Source organism: Giraffa tippelskirchi, chromosome X (assembly GCF_054371585.1).
Source record: "Giraffa tippelskirchi isolate mGirTip1 chromosome X, T2T-mGirTip1v1.2.pri, whole genome shotgun sequence".
NCBI classification, from domain to species: Eukaryota; Metazoa; Chordata; class Mammalia; order Artiodactyla; family Giraffidae; genus Giraffa; species Giraffa tippelskirchi.
Window position 1 is genome coordinate 140,901,818 of NC_137289.1, and position 26,990 is coordinate 140,928,807.

The window sequence follows — 26,990 nt, forward strand, 5'->3', positions numbered from 1 at the left end:
TGGCAGTTCAGCGGTTAAGACTCTGTACTTCCATTGCTGGGAGCAGGAGTTCGATCAGTGATTGGGGAACTAAGACCCCGCATTCCTCGCAGCACAGCCAAACCAAAAAAATGTAGGCCACAGCCTTACTTCTTTAGTTTGAATCTAGCATCTTCTAGGGCAGTGGATTTCAACTGGGGATACACATCAGATTTATCCATTGGGTTCTATAAAAATACAGGTATCAAAAAACTGCTCTGACTCACTGAATCTCTTTAACTTGATATTCTTGGTATATTCTTAATATATGCTTAGAATAATCTTGGTATATTATATATATTGTGTTTCAGGATTATTATATATCTCAAGATTTTTTCCTTTTGAATAATTATGTTCATCCATTTTTTGGTGTTGATCCATTTGTATACATCAAATGTGACATTCATTACCTATGTTGAAAATAGGCATAGTCATTGTGCTTAAAGACATCTGTATACATTTTTAGAGTGATGTTATTATCTTTGCTTTTCATGGCCCAGAAATAATCTGTTTGTCAGTTTCATGATGCTTATTATGAATTCTCATCAGACCTTTCACATAATAGAATTTTCATTAAACATTGGTCTTCAGTGAAAATTTCTTTGCTCTGCAGACAGTTTTATTTTACTCTAATTTCTTGCTTGAAAACTCTGCTGTAAGCTAGCTACAGGTCATGTTTGAGTCTATAACCAAAAATGGACCATCTCAGAGACTTGTGATAAAGGACTATGACAGGTAATTCAAGTTACTGACACTTTGAAAAGAAATATTCTGGGGTACAGGCTTCTGATGGCATCACTTAGACAAGTTTATGATCATACCAGTGCACTAGGTCGAGACTACCAGAACTCTTTTTAGTCAAGAAGCAGATGGTTTCATGACACTATTGACCCAAGAACCATCAGAATAAGAACTAATTACATAGAACTGAATGAACTGATGAGAAAATTTTTATTGTGGTGACTTGTTTGAAATAAAGTTGATATTTGTAAATATTTTCCCTTTAGATTATGTAAGAAAGACTTTTATCTTTCCACTTAAGCTGTCTATAACCTATAACATTCCTGACAGCTTTATTGGGATGTAATTTGCATACCATACAATTCATTCATTTAAAGTGCACAATTCAGTGGTTTTTAGTATATTCACACAGTCAACACTGCCATCACCACAGTCAATTTTAGAATACGTGTCATCCTAAAAATAAATCCTGCACCCACTAACAGTCACTCACTGCCCATTCCCCCCATCACTCCAGCCTCTGGAAATCACTCATCTGCTTTCTGTCCCTATCAGTTCAGTTCAGTAGCTCAGTTGTGTCCAACTCTTTGCGACCCCATGGACTGCAGCACACCAGGATTCCCTGTCTATCACCAACTCCCGCAGCTTGCTCAAACTCATGTCCATTGAGTTGGTGATGCCTGTCCCTATGGATCATCCTATTCTACACATTTCATACAAATGAAATCATGCATGTGGCCTGTAATGTCTGGCTCCTTTCACTTAGCACAGTGCTTTCAAGGTTCATGCATGTGGTAGCATATATCAGCACTTCATTCTTTTGATTGCTAAAAAACATTTCATTGTATAGGCTTACCACATTTTATTCTTTCACCAGTTGATGGACATTTTTGTAACCCATAACATTTAAAATGATATTTTTATTTTACCTTTCCTTTCTCTACTGCTGTCGCTAATCCCAAAATTGAAAACTTTGTTTCCTTATTTCCTATGGTATAGTCATACAATTAGATGACCAATATGTTGTCTGGGTTATCATACTTGATAATTATGCTCACTGCATCAGGTATGCGTGTGTGTGTGCTCAGTAGCTTCAGTCATGTCCAACTTTGTGACCCCATGGATTGTAGCCTACCAGGCTCCTCTGTGCATGGGATTTCCCAGACAAGAATACTGGAGTGGGTGGCCATGCCCTCCTCCAGGGGATCTTCCCAACCCAGGGATCATACCCACATCTCCTGCGGCTCCTGCACTGCAGGCAGATTCTTTACCCCTGAGCCACCAGGGAAGCCCCAAATCAGGTATGGCCAGACCCTTTTATGGAACTCAAATTGATTTTATTTCTGGAACTAATGCCTACAAAACCCTCCTAAGAAAATGCACGTGCTACTTAGAGGGTCCAGCCTTACATGAGATCAAGAATATTACTTCCTGGCAGGCCAGGAACCTTGGTACATTTGGGGGGGACTGAGAAGGACTGATAGATAGTGCAAGTGAATTCTGACATGCAGTGTTTCTTTGGCTTGTTTCCTAACTTCAAGGTAGCAAATAACAGAGGCTTTTAAAAGTCCGATCTGAGTTTCCTTATAAAACTTCCAGCAAAGTTAACTTAGGAAGGGATTCTCTGGTGGCTCAGATGGTAAAGAATCCACCCGCAGTGGAGGAGAGCATGGCAACCCACTCCAGTATTCTTGCCTGGAGAATCCCCACGGACAGAGGAGCCTGGCAGGCTACAATCCATGGAGTCACACAGAGTCAGACATGACTGAGCAACTAAACACAGATAGTAAATTAACATTTGTGATATCTGCATAAATAGTCAGGCCAAACCTTGTGAAACTGGCCTTATTTTGTGACCATGGACAACCATTCTTAGAGATTACTTTGTTCTCTAGGAGACAGGAAGAGAGAATTTATAAGGACAAGTGTAAAGACTTGGGAATGGACAAAAGAAACTGAATATGCTTTCAATGAAATGCTAAACAAGAAGGATGCTCTCATCGTGGCAGCGTGTAAACCTTTGCCTTTGCCAAGGCTACAACTCTGAAGAGACAGAAGTTACCTAGTAGAAAACTGATGGCAATGTAAATAATTCTTGTCCATACAAATACAAACGAGCTGTGTCCAGTGGAATACAGTTCATTATTGTCTGATGAGTAGATCAGTTTTGCAAATTCATTTCAACATTCCTTTACTGTATAGAAATTTGTGGTTGTTTGCCTTCTTCGTAACATCTTTCCAAGTTCTCTGTTAATTAATGAGTTTAATAAAAAAAAAATGTGCTACTTGTTCATTTTACATTTGTATGAGAGTCATGATTTTGCTATTTTTGAACGTTATCCTTTAACATCCTCCATAAATCAAAATGATCCCTGTCCTAGCTCTGTAAGTGAGCAGCCTGAACTACAAGGTGGGGCTGGCTGTGCTAAAGGGTGAAGAATAGCTAGGAGACAAGGGATGAACTGGAGAGGCCCAGTGCTGGGGGCTTTTGGTTCTCTTTTGATTATTTCTAAGAATGAGACAGAGGGAGGGAGTACATGAAAGGGATGAAAAAACTCTTTAGAGAAATAGTTTATGGTAGGAGAAGGGAACTAGAAAGTAAATTTGAAAAAAAGAAAAGAAAAAAAGAAAGTAAGTACAACAGAAAGATGCCAGAAGACCTGGGTTAAAGACTCAACTCTGCCACCCATTAGCTGTGTGACCTAGGATAATTTTCCTAACCTCTCTAGTTCCCTTAAATAATAATACTATCTCTTACAGTTGTCATGAGGATTAAAATTAAATGAAACTGTCCTATGAGGTGATTAGCACAGTGGCCTATATGGACTACGTACTAAACATGTACTAGTTTTCATTATTAATATTATCATTATTATTCTCTAGACTTCAGTTTTCTCAACTGTCAGAAGCCTGGCTTAGATCAGTGTTAATCAAACTTCAATGTGCTTGCGCTTGGGAAGCTTGCTTAAAAGGCGTTCCTAGACCCCTCCTCCAAGTATTCTCCTTTAAGAGGAGCACAGAAAGTGGCCTTTGTAACAGGCACCCAGGTTGATTCTGATGCAAATGAAATTGAAGATTATGCATTGGAGAACTCCACTAGAGGATCTGAAATGTGTCCTCAAGTATGAGCATCTCTGTTTTCTTTCCAGTTTAAATCCTCTTATAAGGAATATCAGATAAAATACTTTGCCAAGTGGTAATAGAATTTTCATTACTGAGATCCTGAGAGAAAGGGTAGAAAATCTTAGGAAAAGAAAATGGGTGGATCACTTTCTAAAGCCGTATCGAGGGGAATAACTGTACATGGCATTGGATAAAATGCATGTAATTTTAAACAAAGGCCCTGAATCAACTATTTATTGATAGTATCATTTGAAATAGGAAAAAAATATCTGAAAGCAGAGACCCTGATCCCAAAGTATTCAACACCTACAAGCTGACTATATAAAGTGTGGTCCCTGAACCTATAGCAGCAGCATACCTGGGAACTTGTTAGTGACTCAGACTCTGAGGCCACCCAGACCTGTGAATCAGAATTGGCATTTTAACAAGATAGGTGATGCATCTACACTTTATTTTTTTAATTATATATATTTACTTGGCTCTTAGTTGCAGCATGCAAACTCTTAGTTGCAGCATGCAAACTCTTAGTTGCAGCATGTGGGATCTAGTTCCTGGACCAGGGATTGAGCCCAGGCTCCCCTGCATGGGGAGCGTGGAGGCTTAGCCACTGGATGACCAGGAAAGTCCTGCACATACAACTTAAAGGTTTAGAATTCCTGATATAGAACACAGTCCAACATACATAAATCAGCCGAGCAACAATTATAATTCATGTGATGCTTATTAATTAATGGTTCCCAGTTGATGGGTGCTGGGACACATTAAAATTACCTGGAGAACTTCAAAATGCAGACAAACTCCAGAGATTGTGAATTTCATGTGGAGCTCAGAAAAAAATTTTATTTCAGAGACCCTTCCCCAGTAATTATGCTTCACAGCCAGGCTGGGGAGCTACTACAGAGTATAAGAAATGGGAGTTCAAGAAAAGGATGGAAAGGAGCAGAGGAGTAGGTCTTGAACTGACCCTTAAAATATGCATTCAATTTTTGCAGAATGGGGAGCAGAAGCATGTGTGCGTGCTTTTGTGTGTGTGTGTGCGTGTGTGTGTACGGAAAAAAGACTATAAGACAATGTTACAGTAACTTTTTTCTAGAGAGATAATGGAAAACACAAAGTGAAGGAAATATTGTTCTCCGAGGAGTTTCAGCAGGACTTCAAAACAATAACATTTCTCTGTTAGAAACAACGGTGACATGATGCTGCACATAATACTGTGGGAGCCACTGTCACATTTGATTAACGTTTAGAAGCAATTTGAATGGAGAGAATATTATTCTTCTCAATTCCCACTTGGGGCTAACACATACATTCTTTTTCTTACATAAAAGACAGTTTTAAAGTCTTGTTCTACATTGAGTAGAAATAGTCTAAGCTTAGATTCATTTCACGAAAATGGAAACTATTTGTACTGGCACAACAGTCTGACTTCACTGGGTTCATTAAAAATCAAACGAGTTAGTGGATATGATTATAATTTGATATGTGAGACATGCTACATAAATGTCAGGTCATGGTTTAGATCCTTTCTGCCTCTCCCAGCCCTTCCTCCTATACTTGAACTCTGCACAACCTTGCTATTACTCCGGCTCTTCTTGACCCCCAACCAGATCAGATGTCCTCCCTCCAAAGCTTTCTTGATTTTTTTTTTTTTTTGGTCAACCTTATACCTTGGCTATATGTCCAATGTTGCACTTCATAATCTTGTGTTACAAGTTATTTGTGTATCTGTAGGCTTACTCTATTAGTCCTAAGCTCTTTGAGACAAGTGATTTTTAAAAATTCATATTTGAATATCTAGTACTGAAGTTTCATTTCTCATATGTTGGCATAAACTTCTAACAGAGCTCATCTCCCACGGATAGCAACCATAAATTCTGGACAAATTACAAAAAACAACTACATGAAAGCTTTGCAAAATAAATCAAAATAGGCAGATTTTGCAAGGACATTCAAATTTGGAAGAAGTGACACATTACAAGTTCCCAGTTTTTGCAGCTGGCACAATGGCAGGCTGTGATCACAGCAAGGTGCTGTCTTTACTTGCTTTCTTTCTGACATGGGCAACCAAAGGGCAGAATTCAAGGAGGCCCTGGCACTGGAAAGTCTAGGGAGGCCCAGAAAAGAGAGATCCAGAGCAGGTAAACTTCAAATTCTACATTTGAACCCCACTCACAACCTGACTCTGCGTCACATGAATGGTGAAGACCAAGCTTGCAGCTAAAGCTAAAGACACTGAACTGAGATTTGAGCTGCTATGATGCTACAGGTTACATTCTCCCCCCAATGTTCTGTATTCTCCTTTCATAGCTCTCATTTTCCCAGGAATTTCTTAATATCTTTCTTCTGCAATATGCTCCACGAAGCAGGTTCCAAATGGCAGGTTGGATTATTGTTTCCAATCCCTTGGTAACTCCCTCTAATGGAATTACATACCATGCCTGTGGCCACGCAACCTTGCAGTAGCTCCCACTGGACTAAGTGGAGACCATATCCCTGCCTCATTGACTTGTGTTTCACCATATGATTTGATTTGACCAATGAAATATGGACAAAGATGACAAATGTACCGGTTTGGGCTTCCTTGGTGGCTCAGACAGTAAAGAATCTGCCTGCTAATGCAGGAGACTCAGGTTTGATCCCTGGGTCGGGAAGATCCCATGGAGAAGGAAATGACAACCCACTCCAGTATTCTTGCCTGGGAAATCCCATGGACAGAGGAGCCTGGCCTGCTACAGTCCATGGGATTGCAAAGAGTCAGGCATGACTGAGCGACTATCACACACAGACCACCAGTTCTGAACCAAAGCACTAAAAAGCACAGCATGTCAATCTGGATCCAATCAGGAAACATAATGATTTGAATAGGGAAAGTTTGTGCTGTTCTTAGTCACTCAGTCGTGTCCGACTCTTTGTGACTCCATGGACTGTAGCCAGGCTCCAAGAATCCTGGAGTGGGTTGCCATGCCCTCCTTCAGGGGATCTTCCCAACCCAGGGATCGAACCCAGGTCTACCGCATTGCAGGTGGATTCTTTACTGTCTAAGCCACCAGGGAAGCCCATAAGTACTGCAGTGGGTAGCTTATCCCATCTCCAGGGGTCTTCCTGACCCAGGAATCGAACCAGGGTCTCCTGCATTGCAGGTGGATTCCTTACCATCTGAGCTACCAGGGAAAGTTTAGTAGAACGAATTATTAAACCACAATAAACACAAACATAAAGGGAACTCTAAATGATGCCCAGGTATAAGAGAGAGTACTCCAGGAAGGACAAACTTGGAAGAAGGCTGCTTCCCCAGGATAGGCTTAGATCTCACTGGAGAGGGGCATGGCTGCAGCCTTTTGGATAGTGAAGATGTGTGCTGGGTTGCCCTGGTCAGAGCTGGTCCACAGTCACCAGGTATGAGGAAACAACTCTTTGGGGTACAGGTGACCTGAGGCTGATGGGCAGGAGCACAGAGTGAGTCAGGGTATCTGAAGCCCACTCATTGGCAAGGTGGTACACAGGCTGTAATATGTGGTGTCCGTGCTGAGAAGGCTGTAGGAAACACCCTCAGGGGTACAAGTGAGCCAAGGCTTGCAGGTGGGTACACGGAGAGAGCCGGGGAACCACTGCAGCGTGAGGCCTAGAGTATACCAGTGTCCACATTAGGAGAGTCATGCCTTGTATGTCCATGTGCCAGGCTGTGCCATCAGTGGTGATGGCGCACTCTGAGCACACAACTGGGGCAGAGCCTGACTAGATGTTTCTACACACATGCACTCTGCAAGAAAAAGTAACAGCACACTGGATCCAGGAAAAGAAGCCCTTTCCTCCAGAAAATTTCCCTCCACTGACAAAGCTTATTGTAAAGGACAAATGACAAAAGAGTCTGGTCTACTACTGTAAAGGAAGTACTGAAGGGTGAAGTTAAAGAGTTGAGAGCAATAAACTGTAACTGGCTCTTTTGAGCTGCTACCCTCCACGAGAAGAGCACGGCCCAGAGAGTCACTGTTTCCTCAGACTGAGTCTACAATGTGGAGTTTGGCTTACCCGAGCTGTGATCATTGAAATGACAGCCAACTTCGAAACCCATGAGAATAAAATAAATGTTCATCATGGTAAACTCTTGAGTCTTTTGAAGCTATTTGTTATATTAAAAAAATTAACACATCCTATTTTCCTCATGTCCCTTGTGTCTGTGCCTAAATTATAAGAGGAACTCAACATGTATCTTTAAATGGGCTGTTATTCAAACTTTGGAGCCATTTTCTGATTGCTCTGAAGGTTTAGCCCAGGTGCGATCTAATGGGCTACAGACTGAGTCATCATTTTAGGTACACGGCAGAATAGGAACCACACCATGAAGAATCTTACTGGATTTTGAATCTAATCTTTATTAAGAAAAAAACCCCTAAACCCAGGACTGCTTTTCTCAGCTTTTGGAATCCATGAAGTTCCTTAAGTGGCCTAGCTTCATCATCTAAATTGGTACCTTTTTGATGTGGCTTTGGGGGAACAAGGTAAAAACTAATCAGAAAAAGACTACCTTGTATGTGAACTGCCTATAGTGCAAAGAGTGAATTTATGAGTGAAGAGAGAAAACAGATAATCTAAACATAGCCTCTACTTGTAGGGCTGTAACTGTCATAAGTTAATTTTACGTTCCAATCTTTTTCTCCTATTTGGGGTCAGAGCACACATCACACCCTCATGTATAACTGACTAACAGTGAAGGATTCTGTCCTTTATTGATTATGTTGATCTCACTTTCATTACACCACAAAGAACCATCGGCATTAAGACATTATTTGGTCAACTGAAATTATTTTATAAATATCTTTGCTATAGAGATATGAATCTTTTTCAAGGATACCTGGTAGAAATGTGGGCATGGTATTTTAAACATGATTGTTGGTTTCACCACAGTTGCTGGCCATCACTATCAGAGGACTGAAGAGTTTGACTGGGCTTCTCATGATGCCCTTAGTAGTAGAGTTGCCCCCTAACTTGTGACTAGCGCTGTGTTAGAAGAGTTGATTATCATTTCTCTGTCTGTCTTGAAATCTCAGCCTCAAAGTCACCTGTTCTGTATCTGGTCTCACTGTGGACTTTGCGCTGCTGCTGCTATTTCTTCTTCCAAGTCATCACTACTCTGGGTTTTGAGTTGGTTTTCCATAGTGGGTTTCACCCATTTTTTAAACACAATGTTAACCCTTCCTTCAACTAATGGTATATATATATACTCGTCTATTTTGCTTCCAAAGATGTTCACTAAAGTGCTTTCACAATAAAGTCATACGTTCTGTTTGTATTATTTTAGGTCCATAACCACTCTATCTTTTAGACTTTTATTCTCCCCTTTCTCTACTCTTAACACTCATCTAAAGAATCTAAAATTGGTTTCCATTTACATTTGTTTACTCTTTTCCTAGCCTCTTTTTTTCTGAGCTGGAATAACTTTTGAGATGTAGCTATGAAAAAAGTTTTTCAAAGAATAGAAATGATATGATCACTTATAAAGGAAGCCTACAAACAAGATGTAGATCTGGAGAGAATTTTGGACAAATTCTCTCCAGCTTTCTCCTTTCGCAGCTGAGGTTTAGATAAAGTAAAGTGACCTACACTAGGTTACTAAGTGATGGCCAATTTGGGTCCAAGACTCAAAAACCTTTCTTCTCTGCCAGTTCTCTTTCCACCGTATCATGCCACAGAATCAGAAAATGGGAGAGCAGGAAGGCATGTGAGGGATCACTCTATCCAACCATACTATTTTAAAGACAAGGAACCAGTGCCAGGGAAATCTGGACATCTGGTCTGACAGTGATATTCTTGGCTTCCGAGAGACATCCCAGAAGGGCCAACTTGTTCCTTGCAATCTCAAAGTAAGAAGTACTTCAGTAAATCTCTAGACCAAGGACTGACCCTGGTGAGACTACTCATTGAGGGCATCTGTAGCTCATACCCTCATGCTTGTTAGGCAGCTGGGCCATCCTCATGAGCAGGCAGAAGGACAAATGTGCTAGAAAATCTCTCCCAATAAGAACATCACCCCATAATATCCTTTTTGAGAAATTAATTCTTCTGGGTACTGAAGGCTTCATTCTCACTTTTGGAATTCCCTATTAAAATGAACATAATCCTAAAGAATCATTTTGAGTCATTTCAGATGTTATTAAGTAATATTTCAAGAGTTTTCTCTGCAAGAAAGGCTCCCCTGATGTGCTTTTGAAATAAAGGAAGGAAACCAGGAGAAAAGATTTCTGAAATAAGATGCTTCTCCTCAAATCAAGTTCCCTAAACCACACTTAGGCCTGAGTTGGATTTAAATCCTTGCTGCCTTACAGAGGCAGCAATTCTTAGCAAACACAACCACACTGAACAGTTTCATCAAAATTATGCAAAATGTAGGCAGAATCCCTAGATTTCTCTCTTCTGTCTCATTTTGCAATCATTAAATATCCCACATAGAGGGAAGTGGACACATTGGAGCTGAGGCTTATGTGAAATAATCTAAACACATTCTTGATTTTATTTACAATCTACATATTTTATCATCAATTCTGATGCACCCCCACCACCCCATTTTAGTATTTCCAAAGTTAAGGTGTTTCTAGTGGTTGGTTGTATCTTACAAGTATTGGCAGCCAGATAGGTGGTCATTATCATGTAGTTATTTATGGCACACCAGCTCCATCATTGTGTTTACACTGTTGTCATTTCAACTGATTTATACACTGTTATTACCACACATGTTAAACTTAACTGGCATTTAAAATATCTTCCACAGATTATTCTATGATTTGGTACGGAGACATTAAGATATTGCAAATACAGTTTGGTAGAAGACCAGCATTAGGGTGTAAGTCTGATATTAGGAAAAAATAGCTGTCATCGAAAGAGTAATGACAATTCCTCTTTTTTTTTTTTTTCAATGCGATGACCAAGTGCTTTATGGGATCTAGGAAGGAAAGATAATCATAGGTAGATGAAACACTGTTACATTTTATTATGCACATATTTGCAGAAAACTTTACCTACATCTCCCAAGAAAGACTATACCAACATCAGCATTTGGAGAATTTTTTTCCAAACTGGCAGCTTGAAAGAAAATCTTGAGAATAATAGTGAAGTGTCATTTTAAGAAATGCTGTATTACTAAAGCTCTTAATGGAACTAAGACAAGATCATACATATTCTATGGTATAATATAGATACAAAAACAAAATATGGACATAGAAATTCTGTGCTGAAAATTAACTTAAGAGTTCAACAAAAGTTACATGCACCCCAATGTTCACAGCAGCACTATTTACAACAGCCAAGACATGGAAGCAACCTAAATGTCCATCAACAGATAAATGGATAAAGGAGATGTAGAACGTATATACTATAGACTATTACTCAGCCATAAAAGGAATGAAATAATGCCACTTGCGGCAACATGGATGGATCTAGAGATGATCATATTAAGGGAAGTAAGTCAGACAGAGAAAGAAAAATATCATATGATATCACTTATGTGTATGTGGAGTCTAAAAAAATGATACAAATGAATTTATTTACAAAACAGAAATAGACTAAAAACAAACTTATGGTTACCAAAGGGGAAGATAGGGGAAGGAGGAATAAATTAGGAGGCTGGGATTAACAGATATACACTACTACATATGAAACAGATAGACAACAAGGATCTACTGTAGAGCACAGGGAACTATATTCAATATCTTATAAAATAAATAATAGAACAACTATGAAAAAGTATATATATATACATTGATACATTTACACACACACACATATATATATAACTGAATCACTTTGTTGTACACCTGAAACTAATACAACATTGTAAATCTATACATCGATAAAAAAAAGTTTGACAATTTGAAAAATCTCTATGAATTAAAAGTTTATTTTGTTCATATGTCCCTTTTGATGTATGCATAAGAGCAAAGCATTCTTAAAATCTATGTTTAAAATCAAGGTCTTAAAGTTTCAAAGTAATTAGGAAGCACTATGACATAATTTAATTTGAGCCATTTTTTCTTTCTTAGTGTTAAATGAATAACTTATAACTGATGACATCTTGGATTCAGTGGCAAAGCCTGGAAAACTCCAGGTCCTCCAGCTGTCAAATACTTTGCATTTTGTCCATTTATAGAATGCACCCAGTGAATAGAAGAGAGTTGATGAACAAAGAAAAGGAGGAACAATAACTGTTACAAAATGTGTCTGGCAGAATTTTTAGGTAATAGCAGTATCTGTCAGGGAAGGAAGCTGTCCCTTGAGTCTATTTTCAAGTTACTTTGACATTTGCAACTCAAAACTGATCACTTTTTACCCAGTGGCTGAACTTCTGCTGAAAAATTATCAGAGGCATGAACCTGAATTATCTTGATTTGCTGGATGGGATAATTACCTATGATGATTTTTTAATCATACCTGTGAAGGCTGTACAGGAGGCCAAATACAGTTATGGAGTTAACCTTTTAATTACTTTGGTTGTTGTTAAGCAGCAGGTACTCAGATAAACTGTGGAGGGCAAAGTCAAATTCACCTTCTCAGGCACTGTGATCCACATGTGGCCCCCTCCCCCACAGATGGCTGCCAAGCACTGAAGATTTGGGTCCTCTTACACTACATCCTACAGGTTCTGATTGTAGCACCTATGTGATCGTAAATGGGGAAGATAATTTGCAGGCTTCTGGCATGTAAATGACTGGTCAGTTAAGACTTTTCACCATAATGGCCTTTCTTCAGTTACACCACCATTAAGACAATTTCTTTCTTTTCTTTTTCAGAATTATGACTTTTAAAAAAAGCAAAACAACAATAAATGCAAGTCCAGTGCTGCTGCTGCTGTTTAGTCGCTTCATTTGTGTCCAACTCTTTTCGAACCCATGGACTGTAGCCCCCAGGCTCCACTGTCCATGGGAATTCTCCAGGCAAGAATACTGGAATGGGTTGTCATGCCCTCCTCCAGGGGATCTTCCCAACCCAGGGATCGAACCCAGGTCTCCTGCATTGAGTGCTGATTCTTTACCATCTGAGCCACCAGGGAAGCCCAAGAATACTGGAGTGGGTAGCCTATCCCTTCTCCAGAGAATCTTCCTGACCCAGGAATTGAACCAGGGTCTCCTGCATTACAGGTGGTGGATTCTTTACCAGCTGAGCTACCAGGGAGGCCCCAAAAAGTCCATTAGAAGTAAATTTTCAGCATTACAATTTCAGACAAAAATGTGCCCACTAATTTTATTTGGCATTATAGTGCTTATAGTAAGAAAATGTCATTGAGAACAGGTATGAATAAATCTTCATTTTATAACATACAAATTGCATAGTTTAAGTTTCAAATTGTTTTTGTTACCTTTATAAAGTTGTTGTTGTTATGGAATTGATATATATTTCCACCTGTGAAATTGTGTTTGAGTATCTTGATTGGGATGGAAGGCATTATAATTCTCATTAAAATTAAAAGAATTAAAGATTTTAAATTTTAATAGCTTTTCATTTGGCAGCAGGTCTTTTCAGGGAATTAATGAAGGAATAGATATATTGATACTTAAGAGTCCTGGATTTAAAGAAGAAATAACTGGACTTCCCTGGTGGCACGGTGGTAAAGAATTTGCCTGCCGATGCAGAAGACAAGGTTTTGATCCCTGATCAGGGAAGATCCCACGTGCTACAGAGAAACCTAAGCCTGTGCGACACAACTACTGAGCCCATGTATCCCAATTACTGAAACGTGTGCACCCTAGGGCCCATGCAATGAGAAGCCCAGAATGAGAAATCGTGCAATGAGAAGCCTGCAAGAGAAGCCACTGCAATGAGAAGCCTGTTCACCGCAGCTAGAAAGTAGGCCCTGCTCACTACAACTAGAGAAAAGCCTGTGCAGCAATGAAGACCCAGCACAGCCAAAAATAAATAAAAAAATATGTATTTTAAAAAGAGCTCAAAAAAAAAGAAATAACTTTGCTAATGAGTATATGGTACAAAAATATTTCCAGCTTTGAAGTTTCTGGAGATTCCTTAAGACAACCATGAAAGACTAGCCCCAGGCTTGATCTTGGCTTGAAGCCCACAGGCATAATACCAAAAGGCTCAAGTGTGGAAGGAAGCGTGTGCCAGGTTCACTGGGATGCTCTTCTAGACCATTTGTTTTCTCTTTTGCCATGATTTATACCTAACTCAGTGGTTTGTCTTCTCATCTTTGTATCCCCACTACCTATTTTAGGGTCTTCCACGGAGTCCACACTAAATAAGTGTTCACAGGTTTTTTTTAAGGCCAAATTTTCCTTAAGTTTTTAAATTGTACTTTTTAGGTGTAATTAGTAACTCCCAATTTTTCTGCAGAAGAAAACACTGCCAGCATTTGACATGAGAATTTTAAATCTTCAGCTTTAAACAAATTATGTTCATACTGAAGGGGAGCAGAATAACACCCCTAAATATGCCACTTTCCTTTAAGGATTATCTTGAGCCGGTTGTTTTTAAGAAACTGCAGACACAGGAGAGGCTCTGAAAACCCAGCAAAAATTACTCTTTTGTAAGAGACATTTACATTCCCCCAGGAAGAGGAAAATGACTAAATCACTAGAAACTCTTACCAATGGATAAGCCATTGACTTAAATCTGCATAACAATCATAATCTTGCTTACTATGCTTTTCCTGGTAATCTCCCATAAGCATGCTGCACCTCCCCACCCCACACCTCCACTCCCCCCACCCCCACCCCTGCCATCAGATTTCTTCTGTCTTTAGCTAACAAAAGACAGGTTTTGAAGGTGGTGGTGGTTTGGGCCATTTCAGGAGTTACTCAGTTTTCCTGGGTCTTTCTCATGTATACAGGAGGTGTACATGTTATAAAACCTCAGTTTGTTTTTTTCCTGTTAATATGTCTTTTATTAAAGGAGGTCTCAGCCAAGAAGCTAGAAGGGGAGAGGCAAAATTATTTTTCCTCCTTGTAATATAAACAAAGGGGAATTTAATTACCTTTATTTGGTAATTTTTGCCTTCCTCCGGTCCCATGTACCCTTCTACCTGGATGTAACTGAGCTTGTACAAAGTCAAGATTGAGAACCTCCAGAATAGAAGTATTCAAGGAAAAGAAAAGTTATCAATGACACAGGTTAAATCAAAACAGAAAGAAAATTAGTATAAAGACTCATGAGCATATCTCTGAAGACAAATCTCCATATTAGATCAGTGAATTGCACATTAACTCATCAGAATGTTTGAAAGTTTGCATAAAGCAAAAGGAGACAGGTAACACACGAGCATTTACAAAGCACATGCATTTACCATTATTAAGAGTTTCTAGCGCAGTAAACTGAGCAAGCTGGGGTTGACATGAGACATTTTGAGTAGACTGAGAGGCGTTCAGGTTTGGGATAACATTTTAGAATTTTTACATACCTAAGGTCACAGTCAACTCTAAAACTGTTTAAAGATGTATTTATTCTATAAAACTGGACCTTCCTATATTAACAATACCACAAAAGAGTAATATTGATATATTTGAAACAAGTGATCTCAAGAGCTGAGTTACTTTATTTTTTTCATTTTTAAAAAAATCTATTTTATTGAAGCATAGGTGATTTACAATGGTGTGTACAAAAGTGTTTTTTTTCTGGTGTATAAAAGTGTTTCTGGTGTATAAAAGAGCTATTTTTTTCTTGGTAAGTTTTATTATGTGAAATGTTTAAATACTTTGGATGTAAGTTGCTTTTTCGTTGGCCCCCTGATTTCTAGTTCAGTGATTCTTAACTTGTAGGGGGGGGGTTGACCTTCAGGGGACATTTGGCAAGGTGTGAAAAATGTGTGAAGACATTTTTGGTTACCTCAATTGTGAGAGTGAGGAGAGGGTTGCTACTGGCATCCACTGAAAAGAGACCAGGGAATTTATTTTATTCATTGTTTGATCTCTTGGACCTTTGAACATTGCCTGATAAATTGTTGTTGTTTAGTTGGCTAAGTCTTGACAGACTCTTTTGCGACCCCATGGACTGTAGCCTGCTAGGCTCCTCTGCCCATGGGATTCTCCAAGCAAGGATACTGGAGTGGGTTGTCATTTCCTTCTCCAGGGGATCTTCCTGACCCAGAGACCAAATTTGCATATCCTGCTTCCTTTACCACCGGGGAAGCCTTGCTTGATACATAGTCGATGCATAATAAGCTTTTGTTGAATAAGCAAGAAAGTAACTGAATGAATAAATGGATGAATAAAGAATGATACAGTAATTCTCCCTGAGCAATTTTCATTCACTTAGTTTATACTGTGGTGTTGTTCCCTATCAAAGTCTCTGCAAACAGAATTCAAATCTTAGTTTTCCATAATTCTCTCTACTGCACAAGAAAGATGTGAATATTCCCCATGCACACACACACAGGCACATGTGCCCACAATGACAAACAACATGGATAATTCATTCTATTGGAGGGAAAAGTCAATCAAGAGTGTTTGTTTTCACTCTGAATATCACCAGGAACAAGATTGTTGCTGTGCATTTACTGATGAAATGTTTAAGGAGCAGCTATAAATAATCTGAGTCTGTGCCTCCAGATCACAGAAATCGCCAGTCACTTTAGAAACAGCAACTCTATTTTGTTTCTGTTTGCTTTAATCTCACACCTGAGCTTTACCCGCTGCACTGTCATTTTAAAATTGTTTCCTTGCCAAGGTCAGCAGTGAAATCACTTGGTGCTGGGATCAAAGATTAATCACAGGCACAGCTTTCATTGGGGTAGAGGCAAGTATGGCTGCTGTTGACTCTGCAGGCATCAGCAAAAAGCACTGATCTGGGCATTGGGAGTGTATTAACTATCTAGTGCTGCCTAACAAATTACCCCAAAACCAAGCAGCTTCATAAAACAAATATTTGCTACCCCATAATCTCTGTGAGTCATGGCTTACGGGCATGGCTTAGCTGGGTCTTCTGGCTTGGAGGTTCTCACAGGGTCAAAAACAAAGTCTGGCTGAGACTGAAGTCCTCTCAAGGCTTGATGGCCTATATATTTTTTTTTAATTTATTCATTTTTTAAATTTATTTATTTTAATTGGAGGCTAATTACTTTACAATATTGTGGTGGTTTTTGCCATACATTGACATGAATCAGCCATGGCTGTACATATATTCCCCATCCTGAACCCCCTCCCACCTCCCTCCCCATCCCATCCCTCAGGGTCATCCCAGTGCACCAGCCCTGAGCACCCTGTCTCATGCATTGAACCTGGACTGGGGATCTGTTTCACATATGATAATATACATGTTTCAATGCTATTGATGGGTTCTAAATTCACTCACAGTTATGGGTAGGACTCAGTTCTCAGTGGACTGTTGGACTAAGGGCCTCAGTTCCTGCCTGGCTGTTGATCAGAGGCAGCCCTCATTTCCTTGTCATGGGGCCCTCTCCACAGGGCAGTTCACAACATGGCCACTGGCTTCATCAAAGTCAAGGAGCAGGAAGAGCCAGGGAGAGAGTAAAAGCAAGATGGAAGTCATAGTCCCTTACAACCTAATCACTGAGGGTGAAAGTGCATCACTTTTACCATATTCTACCCATCAGGAGCAAGTCACTAAATCTAGCTGACACTCAAGAAGGCAATCACACAAGGGCATGAATACCAGGAGGTGAGGATCTGAACTATGGCATTCTGACCTGCCCTCTCTCCCCGAAAGGTATACTGAGCAGAGAATTATCTAAATTACACTCCGTAAGAAGGTCTTAATTTATTTCAGTAATGAAGACTTACGTTTGACTTCAAACTTTCCAACTGAGTTTAGCAAAATTGAAACTTTTGCTAAGTCCCTGTTGACTTCCTAGCTTGGAGTGGAAGTCACAGCAGACAATTCAGCTCAACGATAATATGTTTACTCTGGAACAAGAACGGAGAGTGCCTCACACACATACAAGTCTCCTCTCCAATTAGGAAGCAATGTTTCTACATTTCCCTACTCTTTCTAAAAACATAAGTTCTGGCTTACAACGTAATTTCAATAATGTATTACCTTATAATTAAATGAAGATTCATTGATCCTTTTTTCATCTTTGCTCATTGATATTTTTCTTTTTAAAACCCTTTCAGGGTTCATTTCATCCGGAAAATCTTTTGCAACTTGATTCCTTAGTTTGAGTGATAATTATATGCTTTTGGAGCCCAAAGATAATTGAGGAAGATGCTTGCCAATGCAGGAGACACACAATAGATGCAGGCTGGGAAGATCCCCTGGAGGAGGAAATAGTTACCCACTCCAGTATTTTTGCCTGGAGAATCCCATGGACAGAGGAGACTGGTGGGCTACAATCCAGGGGGTCACAAAGAATTGGACATGACTTAGTGACAGCACACACAAACAAAATGTAAAAGTGATAGTTCATGTACCTTTGAGACTGTGACCAAAGTACATGTCTGCTTCAAACTTAGTGTCACATTCCAACTTGATGAAATAGTCCTCTTTAGGCAGCCAGATGGTTAATATGAATCCCCCCACTTGTAAGTTTAACACTGTATAGCAGAAATAAGTTTTATTAAAAACTTTAATAAGCCATTCACTGTTTTTCTTTTTTTGCGGGGGGCTTGTGGGATCTTAGTTCCCTGACCAGGGACCAAACACCTAGGACCATAGCAGTGAGACCACTGAGTGTCCACCACAGGACCACCAGGGAACTCACAGTCATTCACCATTTGACACTGTATAACAGGTTTTACGTTACCCCAGTATCCCACAAGGTCTTCAAATGAAACTTTATTCAAACACCTCTTGAAAATCTACCATCAAAACAACAAAGGCTATGAATTAAAATAACTTTAAAATCTACTAAAAGTAAATACATTATAAAATCATACTTACCCATTTCATAGTGAGTGGTAATGCCAATCCAGGGAGGAGCCCTCAATTACTTGACAAGTTCCTTTTGTGACTATGAGGGATGTTCTGAGGGTTACTGTGATACAGTGTTTTTTCCTACAAAATTCTCCGCCTTTGGACATTTTTGCAAAAAAATGTTTAGCCCAATCCTTTAAGGTTAACAGCTAACAAAGTTCATTTTTCTCTCTTGCTGAGAGTGGCCTTGCTTCTGTGCATTAGATCAGCTATAAGAGGGCTCACTCATTGTGTCCATGGGAGAGTGGGGAGAATTGAGCCCTCCTGTGTATGACTGGCTACTCCATCTGGAAAGCCTAGGATGTAGATGTGATTCCCATAGAAGACAATTCACTCTTGAATTTCTGCCCTCCAGCCAATCATGTGTTCTCCAGTCAGACATCTTAGTGCCACAAGTCAGCTGCCAGAAGTCAAAGCAGAATGTATTTATCAAATTTGTCCCTAGCTAATGAATATTTCATCATTAGACCTTATATTATTTGCACAAATACCTGAACTTATTGATTATGTATAGAAACTGCTTTGCTTAGTATCACATTTACTCCGAAAGAAGGATTTACATGGTAAACTTGAGCAAACACTCTAATAAGAGCAGAATTAGCTGCCTTAGTGACCAGAAAATTTACATTTAAAAAAGATATTTTGAAATTTCATTATGCATGAAGAATTTATCTTGCCTTTAGCCTTTCCTCAATGGGAAACTAAAACTTATTCACAGGCTCATGTTGATACTACAGTTGAGTGTCTAAATATGAGTATTACTGCAATTTATAAGTCTTAATCCCTTGTCAGCAGTTTAGTCCCTCTAAAGGGCTTCTTGCTACTCCAATAAGATTTTTTCCAGACTCTTCCTCTGACTGCCCCGCCCCCCAAGGCAATATGTTTCTTTTGCATTAGTATTAAGGTAATGTAAGGGAAAGTGTAGCCAATGATATTGAAGAAACAAGTAAAATATACTTTTTAAAATTTTTGGCTGCATGTTGTGGTATGTGAGACCTTAGTTCCCCAAACAGAGATTGAACCCATGTCCCCTGCAGTGGAAGGCGGAGTCTTAACCACTGGACCACCGGAGAAGTCCCAAGTAAAATTTTAAAGACTCTTTTTGCTCCAATTTGCACGTAAGACAGCAGAAACTATTTCTCAACTTGTGGAACATTGATGATAAGAGGAAAACATACTGCCTTGGGCCAGACTAAGGAAACACATGTACACGTAAACGTGGATGATCATCAAATCACGCTGCTGCAAACCATACTTTCTGGCCAGGATGCCCTGGGTAGGTTGCCATTTTCTTGCAGGTCTGCCATCTCAATATTGTGGTTACAGTTCATAAGAGTGGTTTATAATGTAATTTTTGCCCATTTATATCAGTGAAACCAAGTGACCAGAAAAACCTGAGTTAATTTGAAGGACTATAATCCAATATTGGAATATTAATGGCATGTAAGAGCTTCTTATCCTTCCAAATGAGGTCATGATATAACAGAACTAACAGATCATCTTGAAAAGATCCTAAGAACTGGATCTCTAGGCAATGGTTTACAAACTAGACAGCATTCACTCAGGATATTTCCCCCCTCAATTTAGGGAACAAATAAATAATTGTTATTTTGAGGGGCAATGATAACAGAAGCATTCTGAGGGTTATTTTTTTTAAGGGACTAATTACTACTTGTTTTTTAGTTTTCAAATACATTTACTGTAATCTTGGCTGTTTTTTAAAGATATTGAAGTATAACATACATTCAATAAAGTACATTACTCATAAGTGTATGGCTGAATGAATTTTTATGACACCAGTCAAGACATAGAACATTTCCAGAAACCCTGGAAGGCTGTCTTATACATGTTCTCAGTCAACACCTCTCCCCAGAGATAACCAGTATTCTGACAGCTATCAGTAGTAATGATCTTTGCCTATGCATTAAATTCATATGAAAGAATATTAAACAGTATGTACAGTTTTGGGTCTGGCTTCCTCTCACTCATCAAGTCTGTGAGAGCCATCCGTATCATTGTCTGCTGTTGCAGTTCATTCTCTTTTTACTGTTGTGTAGTATTCTACAGTATGAATATAACACAATTTATATATCTTTCTCCTACTGATAGTCATTCGAGTTGTTTGGACTTTTATGAATAAGGATATTATGAATGAATGTGCACATGTCTTTGGAAGACACGTGCATTTATTTTTCTTGGTTGAATTGCTGGCTCATACAATATATGCATGTTTAGCTTAAGTAAATACTGTCAGTGTTTCAAAATGACTTTGCCAATTGACACTCCCATTGATAATGTGTATGAAAGTTCAGTTGCTCCACATCCTTGCCACCACTTGGTATTATCGATCTTACTCATTTGGGGCATTCTACTTTGTGTTTAGCAATGTCTCATTGTGGCTTAAGTTTGCCTGAAAAAACTGTGCATGTTTCCCTGTGCTAATGGGCCATTTGAATATTCTCTTTGTAAAATGCCTGGGTAAATCTTGCCCAGTTATAAATTTAGTCACTTATCTTTTTTGTATTGATTTGCAGGAGTTCTTTATATATTCTGGATATGAGTCATCTTTTGTATACATAAACTTTCTTCCTAACTTGCCTTTTTATTATGTTAAAGGTGTCTTTTGATAAATAGAAGTTCTTAATTTTACTGAAGACCAGTTTATCAATCTTTTCTTTTGTGGTTGGTATTTTCTGTACTATTTTAAAGAAAAAAGTTGTACCTTCTCTAGTTTCACTCATAAAACATAAGGATTGAAAAATATAAAAATAGAAGCAAAAACAGATAAGAATTGAATCCAAATCTGAATCCAACATTCTCATTGATGTGGACAATCAGAAAACTTTAAAGTGTTATAAAACCCACTAGAATAGCTAAAAGTTCAACGACTAACAACATACAATGTTGGTGGATGTGAAACAACTAGAAGTCTCACTGTTGGTCGGAGTGTACAATCATTTTGGAAATCACTGTTGGTCGGAGTGTAAAGTAGTACAATCATTTTGGAAATCTTATTTGTCAATTTCTTATAAAGTTAAATAAACATTCACCCAATCTATTACCCCAAATTTCTGCTTCTTGGCAGAAAGAAATGAAATACTTAAAGAGAAATGAAAACATGTCCATTAAAAAAGTGTTGTACAGAAATGTTTATAATAACTTTATCTATAATAGACTTCAATTAGAAATAACTCAAATATTCATCAACAAACAAGATAAGCAAATTGTGGCATATTCATACAAGAGAGTACTACTGAGAAAAAAATTACTACAAGCAATAACCTGGATGAGTCTTGCAAACATTATAAGTGAAAGCAGACACAAAGAACGCATATTGTATTGCATCATTTTACTTTATATAAAAGTTGCAGAACTTGCAAATTAATATGGGGTGAGCAGAACAAGCTGACAAGTTTAAGTTCTAGCAAATATTTTTCCTGTAGGGAAAAACTCTACAGAGGATATGAACAGTGCCAGGAGAAAAACTGTATTGTCAGAAACACAAACCCAAATTCTACAGGCAAACAGCTTCAGTGTCTATTTCAGAGTATTAAGATGGCAACTATTATTATTAGCAGCCCAGGGAACATAAATCAATTGTCCAGCACAGAAGGCATCCGGAAGCTTATGGCTCAAAGGAAACCTCTCTGTGTGGCTACAGAGGGGATAAATCTATGGGCAAGAGGTGACAGTCAAGAAGATAAAAAGGCTGAAGAGGAGACAAAGCTCAAGTTAAGAGGAGGAGGAGGGTCCCCTCTACTAGTCAAAGGAGAGGCAAGTTATAAAGGGCTTCCCAAGCCAGAATGCAGACTCTGAGAACTGTCCTAAACAGTCTTCTGCATTCTCCCTGACCACTTAGCTACAATCAGTGCTATGACACTTACTGATTATTGTAAGTGCGTGCCATTGTGTGACCTTTAAACTGTTGCATTTCAGCTTTTACCTTACATTGATCCTTTCTTCTAATTCCTTAATTTGTTTTACTTAGACCACAGGCCTTGGTGCATCATCACCTGGTCTGTTCAAGGTATGGCTCCAGATGGAATTATTTCCATGTTATGAGGAAATGAAAAACTAAGGAAAGGAAAACATGGTTCCAGTGTTTTCTGTTGCAATGTGGAAAGATCCCTTTTGGAAGACCTAAGGCCCATTGTTAGCATCTTTGAAATACTTTGTCTTTCCCCGACAGGTCTATGTGCAGGAGAGGTACGCATGGAGATGCATCCAAAAGATGAGACTCAGAAATATCAGCTTAAGGATAAGAAAATGGAGAAAGAGTAAAGTGCCCCTAATGGCAGAAGTTGACCTAGAACTGTCAGCTAAGCCTGAGTGTTGCTCGGAGCTGAGCCACGGTGCTCTCCTGGTGAACATAAGCCATCTCACAAACACCAACATCACATAAGCCCATTCTGAAACTACAACAGATCAAGATATAAACAAGACCACCCTGTAATCACGTCTGAACAGAGACAACAGCATGAACAGTGTTCAAATGACAAAAATGACCTCACCCTAGTCTCCCCTCCTTTGTTGTTGTTCAGTCACTAAGACATATCCCAACTCTTTGCGATCCCATGGACTGCAGCACACCGGCCTTCTCTGTTCTTCACCATCTCCCAGAGTTTGCTCAAATTCATGTCCATTGAGTTGGTGATGCCATCCCACCATCTCACCCTCTGTCACCCTCTTCTCCTCCTGCCTTCAACCTTTCCCAGCATCAGGGTCTTTTCCAATGAGTCAGTTCTTCACATCAGGTGGCCAAAGTATTGGAGCTTCAGCATCAGTCCTTCCAATGAATATTCAGGGTTAATTTCCTTTAGGATTGACTGGTTTGATCTCCTTGCAGTCCAAGGGACCCTCAAGAGACTTCCCCAGCACCACAATTTGAAAGCATCAATTCTTTGGCACTCAGCCTTCTTTATGGTCCAACTCTTATATCCATACATGACTACTGGAAAAACCATAGCTTTGACTAGATGGACCTTTGTTGGCAAAGACCCAGGGATCAAACCTGTGTCTCCTGTGTCTCTTACATTAGCAGACAGATTCTTTACAACTGTGCCACCCGGGAAGCCCCTTACCCTCTTTTAGATAAGATTTATTGAAGTACCCCAGGGTTCCCTGGTGGCTCAGCAGTAAAGAACCCGTATGCTATTGCAGGAGACAGGGGTTTGATCCTTGGGTCGAGAAGATCCCCTGGAGGAGGAAATGGCTACCCACTCCAGTATTCTTGCCTGGAAAACCCCATGGACAGAGGAACCTGGAGGGCTACAGTCCATGGGGTCACAAAGAGTGGGGCACAACTTAGTGACTAAACAATAACAAAATTAAAGTACCCAGTCATAGAATTACTCCCATTTCCTGACAGCACCTAAACTAGAATAAAGCCCTATTTCCTGAAGTTTGTCCCAAGTCACTACTACAAGTCCAAATACTATAATAAATCCTTTTGAACCCCCTCACTGAGATGCTCTATGATTCCCCAACATGTACCTTCATTCTTATTATAATAAATCAATAAGAGCAACTTTGACTCTAGGTGTGTTTCTCATGGTCTTAGGCTAGAGGACATTAAGAGAACTATACAGAAATCAAGTGGAATTGCTAAGACAACATGACCAAGAAAAATTGCACCTTGTGTATAACCTGCATATAGGTCAGTTCAGTTCAGTTCAGTTCAGTCGCTCAGTCGTGTCCGACTCTTTGCAACCCCATGAATTGCAGCACGCCAGGCCTCCCTGTCCATCACCAACTCCCAGAGTCTACCCAAACCCATGTCCATCGAGTCGGTGATGCCATCCAACCATCTCATCCTCTGTCGTCCCCTTCTCCTCCCACCCCCAATCCTACCCAGCATTAGGGTCTTTTCCAATGAGTCAACCCTTCACATGAGGTGCCCAAAGTATTGGAGTTTCAGCTTCAACATCAGTCCTTCCAATGAACACCCAGGATTGATCTCTTTTAGGATGGATTGATTGGATCTCCTTGCAGTCCAAGGGACTCTCAAGAGTCTTCTCCAACACCACAGTTCAAAAGCATCAATTCTTCGGCGCTCAGCTTTCTTCACCATCCAACTCTCACATCCATACATGACCACTGGAAAAACCATAGCCTTGACTAGACAGACTTTTGTTGGCAAAGTAATGTCTCTGCTTTTAAATATGCTATCTAGGTTGGCCATAACCTTCCTTCCAAGGAGTAAGCGTCTTTTAATTTCATGGCTGCAATCACCATCAGCAGTGATTTTGGAGCCCCAAAAAATAAAGTCTGACACTATTTCCACTGTTTCCCCATCTATTTCCCAAGAAGTGATGGGACCAGATGCCATGATCTTAGTTTTCTGAACGTTGAGCTTTAAGCCAACTCTTTCACTCTCCTCTTTCACCTTCATCAAGAGGCTCTTTAGTTCTTCTTCACTCTCTGCCATAAGGGTGGTGTCATCTGCGTATAGGTCAGTACCAAAAGTCAATTATGTACCCCTTAATGAGACGTCTTGCATCTCAATTATTTTCAACCTGAGCTCTTTGCTACTAGAAGCAGAATAAAACCTGTTTACCTCATATATGGCTTCCCAGGTGGCGCTAGTGGTAAAGAGCCCGCCTGCAATGCAGGAGACATAATGAGATGTGAGTTCGATCCCTGGGTCAGGAAGATCCCCTGGAGGAGGGCCTGGCAACCCACTTCAGTATTCTTGTCTGGAGAATCCCCATGGACAGAGGAGCCTGGTAGGCTACAGCCCATAGTATTGCAAAGAGTTGGACATGACTGAAGCGACTTAGCATGCAGCACGCACTTCATATAGAAACTTTGCATAGGCTTGTGTCTGTTCTTGATAAAGATGTCCAGGGGAGAAGTATGAGGTACCTACCAATCTTTAGTGGGTCTGAGTGCACAGAAATTCTTACCAGAAGCTGAGGCTCACAGAAGCTGGAAAAGTACAGGAAGCCCAAGCCTGGGGTGACCACCTTAACCGAGAAAATGTAGGAGAAAGGCAGAGTGACACTGAGTCCTGGACTGCCCCCTGGTGTTTACACCAAAAGAACTGTTATCTGCGACAGCACATTTGCCCCAGCCCAGACATACAATTGTCAATTTCCTGCAGACTCTTGGTGAACAGCTACATGCCCAAGGCAGTTTTACTAAGACCTTGTCCTTTTGACAGGATATTTATACTTAAAGCTACTATGTGGTAGTTAAAAAACAGGTTCTGGAGTCAGAAATGCTCGATTTTAAATCACTTACAAATTGATCCTGGGAAAGTTCCTTAACATTTTTATGCTTTAGTTTCTTCATCTGAATAACAGACACAATAATAACTGAAGCTAGTTTGTGGGGTTTTGTGGATTTAAGGGGCTTGCATAGTGCTTGCCACACAGTAAGTTTCCGAAAATGGTAGTCATTGTTTATGCTATTAGTCCGTATTCGGAAACAGAATGATGTTGACTATTCCTAGCACTTGAATTTTTATTTTTGGAGAGTTTTACAGAGATGTCACGTATACTCACATAGTCACATGTGTATGTATACACTCAAATACATATGTATCTGTACTATACATGGGGTTTTTCATGGATATTTATACTTGAATGGGCAAATACTATCAAATTACAGGAGCCATGTTAGCTCAGGGATGAATATAAACCGGTCAAATGCTATAAGTGGCTTCGTAAATTTCCAAATCTTAGTGATGATAAATTGTATTTGAATTTTCCCAAATTGTTTCCCTAAGCTTGGGTAGTTTTCTTCCTTAAAGAATTTGACACCCTCTCTTGTCATTTTTATACTTTCCACTAGTTTCTGAACCAGAGTTACCATGACCATCAATACCAGCTCTTCCCAAAAGTACTCTGGTCCACAGGGACACCAAAGAGCTTCAGTGAAAAATTATTTAACTGTTGCTAATGACCACCTCTCCAAAGAGGACCTGTTTTAAAGCAGTCCCAATAGACCATAACTCCAAAGTCCAAATAGTGATAATGTTTTTCATTAAAAATAGTTTAGAATGACTATTCATTAGTTTACTGTGCCTTCTCAAAGGGGAGGATTAGAGAAATCACTTAATGCAAGGGAAGTGTGAGGGAAGATTCCAGAGTGGAAAAAGATAGTGACCTTGACCAACTGTGGTTGAAATAGCTTGCATGTGTGAATTTGACAAAAACATATGATCACAGGAATCATATTACTACTTGTAAATCTATACTACTTCTAAATGAGCTCATGTTATGAAACTTTAGACGGGCAGT

The 26,990-nt window shown here is 39.5% G+C and overlaps 1 long non-coding RNA gene across 1 annotated transcript in view; it reads right to left on the reverse strand.

The window, feature by feature from the left end:
• LOC145536113 (uncharacterized) overlaps window positions 1-26,990 on the reverse strand; it is a 166,495-nt gene that overhangs the window by 109,627 nt on the left and 29,878 nt on the right. The window lies entirely within an intron of this gene.